Here is a 4,878-nt window from a genome sequence, read left to right as displayed (position 1 = left end):
TAGCTGCCAGCACAGGAACCGGCCGTGTGACGCGCCCTCCCCGGTGTGGTGGCGTGTGGGAGATGTAGTCTCCAGGCCCCCCTCTGGCGCACACGCAGCAGTAATTAGGAGCGGGCCGTCGCGTAGTGCACTACAGTTCCCATAATGCCCAGCGGCGAGCAGAGGCTCTGGCAGGGCGGTGCTGGGAGGGGAGCAGCGGGCTGCGGCCGTGTTGTGTGTAATAGAGGGTTGTTGTTGTACCTGGTTACTTAAGTTTTGTTGGAGTGTTTGTGTGTGAGTGGGTAGCTGACAGCTGTGCTACTCGGTAGACATTTTGTTTCAGGCTGTTTATAATCAGGAATGGAAAGGAGCTTTTGCTTTGGGATTTGCTGATTGACTTTCAACATTCCATAAAATTTGAAGTTTCTGTTTTCTGAGGCTTATAGACCACTATCTCCAACTTTCCACGTACAGATAAATACAATACAAGAACAATAGATTTGTTCCCACTACTTTTACGCGCAATTTGATAATCATTACTGACACATCAGTGATGTCATCGTAAGTTTTCACTCACCCATGTTTGAAAACCATTGATAGTCGATGTCCATCACTAGTTGGATGCAGTGTCGGACTGGGGCATAAAGGGCCCGCCAGGGAAATGCAATCACAGGGGCCCACTAAGGGACGCTGCCATATGCTGGAAGGGGTGTGGCCACCTGGCCAGAGAGGAGTGGCCAGCCATTATAGGCGCCACCTAGCATAGTATATAATGAAAAAAAAATGTACCATTCAAATATGGCCCGTTTCACCGATACAATGGTGTTAAAATAATTAGAGATGAAATGTGTATTAATCAATATCAAAACTTTATTTATACTGATAAACATATGCATGAATGACTACAAAAATATTATAAATAACAGAAAATTAAACAGCAGCATTTGAATTTCGGCACACATTAACCATCATAGGTGTTGTATTTCACAGTTATGGACATACAGTATCTTTACTTCAAAACAGAACATTTGATACAAACAACACAAAACATATAAATCCAGTTCCTTGATATTGAAACATAACTCTACATAGCAATAACCTTATAAATATGTAAACCTTTATACTGACAAGCATGTGCATGAATAAATAAAAAAAATAATTATAAATAACAGAAAATTAAACCTCAGTGTTTGAGTGATACCACAATTCACAGTTACAAGTATGAACATTTTTTTTTTAGGTTTAAGACAGAACGTTTGATGCAAGCACAAAATAAAACTCAAGTTCTTGGATATTCGAACTTCACACTACACAACAAATCAGTAAACAACCTTTATCCTGACAAACATGAATAAATGCAAAATATAATTATAAATAATTGAAAATTAAATATCACTGTTTAAATGTCAGCACATACATTAGCCATCATAACTGTTGTAACTCACAGTTTAAAGGCATTTTTAAGTAGTTTAAAGGGGGGTACTCACGGAGCGATATTCTAAGCAATCTGACTAGATTGCTTAGAATATCGGCATGATCGCTCCGTGTGTAGCCCCCTCAGCGATAGCGATGCGCGGCCCCGCACATCGCTATCGCTGCTGCTAGATTGGCCTGCATGCAGGCCAATCTAGCGGGTCGCTCACTTCACCCGCTGGGTGAAGTGAGCGGCCCCCCCATCTCCCCCCGCACGCTCAGCACAGATCGCGCTGTGCTGAGCGGCGGGAGAGATGTGTGCTGAGCGGTTCGCTTAGCACACATCTCTCCTGCATCGGCCCGTCTATATGGGCCTTAAGACCAAGAATGTTTAATGCAAACAAAAGAAAATGTGAATCAACTTCCCTGATATTCAAACTTTAGTTCCGAGTTTAAAATAATGGTAAACAAACATGTACTTCACTATACAGACTAGCTAAATACTTGCATATACTGCCTCCTTCACACACTTAAGTGGTGTTGTTGAAGTATTATAGGTAATCAATTAAAAATTAAAGAAGCAGCCTTTCTAGGAGGGAAGATGAGTGTGCAAATGTGTCAATGATCTCATCAAATATGAAGCTGCCTGCAATGTCCCTTTCAGAATTGAGAAGCAGAAATGATTCTAGCAGTTCCTGGCCTATCATTGATCTCAGTCGACTTTTTACTGTTTTAAGTTTGGAAAAAAACTATTTCGCAAGAGACCTGTGTACAAGCTAATGTGAGGAGAGTTTTGTAAACTACAAACAGATTCGTATATGCTGCAGAGTGTAAATTGTGATGATATAAGAGCCAGTAGCAGCAGGTCAGGCAGTTTTCACATGCCTTATTTTTCATATCCAAGGACATTGTGTCCTCATCATCAAGTTCTTCTTCAGTAACACTTGTTATCTGAGGAGAATCTGGATTTTTAAGCACAGAATAATTCTGCACAAAATTAACTAGTTCTACTTTAAGTTGAACAATGTCTACCTCGGCCAAATCGGCAACTGTTCTCAGAGCATCTATTGGGATCTCACTCTGACCCTGCTTCATTTGGGCAAACTGCCTTGGGTCAAAGTAGGTTAAATCCCGAATGAGGCTTTCATTTTTTGAAAACCTTCTATCAGTACTCTGTACTGCTTGATCAAGTACAACATAGAATGTCTGAATTTCAAAACCTTTAAGGGGGTCTTCTACAGGCTCATCTTGAGATAACTCACCATGCATCATTTTTTTCCTAGTTATCCTTTTTCCTGGCAGACTTTTTTGTACTTCTGCACTAACAGAAAGCCCGTCAACAGAACTATCCACTTTTTCAGTAAATGCATTCACTAATACAATCAGTTTGGAAAATTAATTTCTAAGCTTTTGAAGCAGACTCTTGGCAGTGCCAACCAGTCGCCAAGCCTGTAATATATCCAGGCCAGCAGTCTGCAGATAATCTGAAACAGGAGTCACAATTTCAAAGATCTGCATGAACAGAAATGAGACAATGTTTCGTGTCTAGTCCAACCATGGAGCAAGTACTCTGCTTCACTAATGATTTTACTTTCAAACTCTGGAGACAGTGAAATGTACTCCAGGCAATAAAGTAGAGTGCTGTACAATTCATTAGATTGGTCAGAAGCTGACCCAGAAATTGTATTTAATGCCCTAGGCTTGCTCCACCAGGGTGTGTCACCAATTCTGTAGTCTGGAAAGTTTTTCCTGCCCATGTCTTTGTTTTGAGACCTGTACTTTCCACACAGACAATCTTTTGTAAGACTCGGAAAAAAAACATGCTGTTTTCTCTAAGAGCCCAAATAACGACTTCACTGGAGTTACACATTGAGTAATATCTACAATTACTAAATTGAGAATATGAGCATAACATAATATACATAATAGTGTAGACAGCCTTACAGGATTCACTTTTTATGTGTGCCTGTAATCCATTGTAGCACCCACTCAGGTTAGCAGCACCAAAAGAGCAACCAATAATGTTACTTATGGGCAGAGAGAACATTTCTAGTCGCTCCTTCAGAACTGAAAATAACGCTTCCCCAGTTGTGCTTTTTACATCAACAAGACAAAGAGTCTTTCAGAAACCATGCCATCTTTGGTGTACCTTAATATAATGCTGCATTGTTCCACAACACCAATATCCTGTATACTGTCCATTTCCACACTAAATTTCACAGCATCTTTTACATACTGGTTAATTTTCTGCTTTATCATATTTCCCATTATTATTATCAACTTGTTAACTGTTTTACTTAAAAAGGTTACTAGTCCACCCCTTCCTTTACTTTCTTGTTGGCGTCTTTTCCTGGCCTTGCTTTTTGCAATTGCTTGCTCTATCTGTTTTTCAAGAACAGCATCAAATTTGCCCAAAAGCAGAACTAACTCGAGAAAGTTACCGTGTGTGACTTGACTATTCAGTAATGTATGAGCAGCCTTATCCTTCCCTCTTCAATACAACAGAAATTCAAAAAACAGCGCCCCAACTCAAAAGTGCAGCAACAGAAGCTAGGGTGATCCCAACCACCACAAATACTCAAGACAATAACAACAATGGTAAGCAACTGTGCGCACCCTCTTACATACATAAAACTGTATTACACTATATATCTTCTTTTCTCTTCCAATTTTTTGGGTTTATATGGAGTTGGTCTACCATCGAGAGAAAGGAGAGAATTTGAACAATTGTGATAAAAGAACGGACATTTGGAGCCAATTTTTGAGACCGAACTAGACTGGGACTGTAACACTTTAATTCCTAGTATATGGAATCAGTGTAATAATGTGACATATAAATTTCTGTGCTATTATACATAGACCTTTTTCTGATTATACACCAAGAGTAAGCACAGTTGCTTACCATTGTTGTTATCATCCTTCCCTCTGTAAGCAAGGCATTGCTTAGCAATGTACAGTATAGTATGATAGCAATCAATCGACTGATTACCATGCGATTGTGCTGTACTATTTCTCTTTTTTTGTTTGCCAAATTTACATTAATTAAAGTTTGTCAGGAATCGGCGGTCAGCTGCGTCTCACTTACCAGCGCGCTGGTGTGCAGGCCTCCGGAGGTCATGGCCCCAGTCGCGGCTGCATGGATGCGCTGACCGCGAGCGTCATCTCCCGTGTCGCTGAGTGCCCCTGAGTCTGGTCCTGCATATGTGTTCCGCTGTGTGCCGGCATCTGGCCTGTATGGACGCTGCCATGACACCTGCACTCAGCTGATCCCGGCATCCAATCCAGCGCTGTTTCCAGCCAGGCCCCTGTGACCAATCACTGCAGAGCAAGGGGTATAAGTTCCTGTCCGGGGCTCACTCACATCGCCTCGGACAACGAGTCACATACCCTGTGTCTAGTTCTCCCAGTTCCTGTGTTCCTGTTTCCAGCGTTCCTTGTGGTTATCTTCATAGTTCCAGTTACCATCTCTACAGCTCTCCGGACTTC

This window comes from Pseudophryne corroboree, chromosome 5 (assembly GCF_028390025.1).
Source record: "Pseudophryne corroboree isolate aPseCor3 chromosome 5, aPseCor3.hap2, whole genome shotgun sequence".
Classification (NCBI taxonomy): domain Eukaryota; kingdom Metazoa; phylum Chordata; class Amphibia; order Anura; family Myobatrachidae; genus Pseudophryne; species Pseudophryne corroboree.
The sequence above is the reverse complement of the archived record's forward strand: the minus strand, read 5'-3'. Positions refer to the sequence as shown.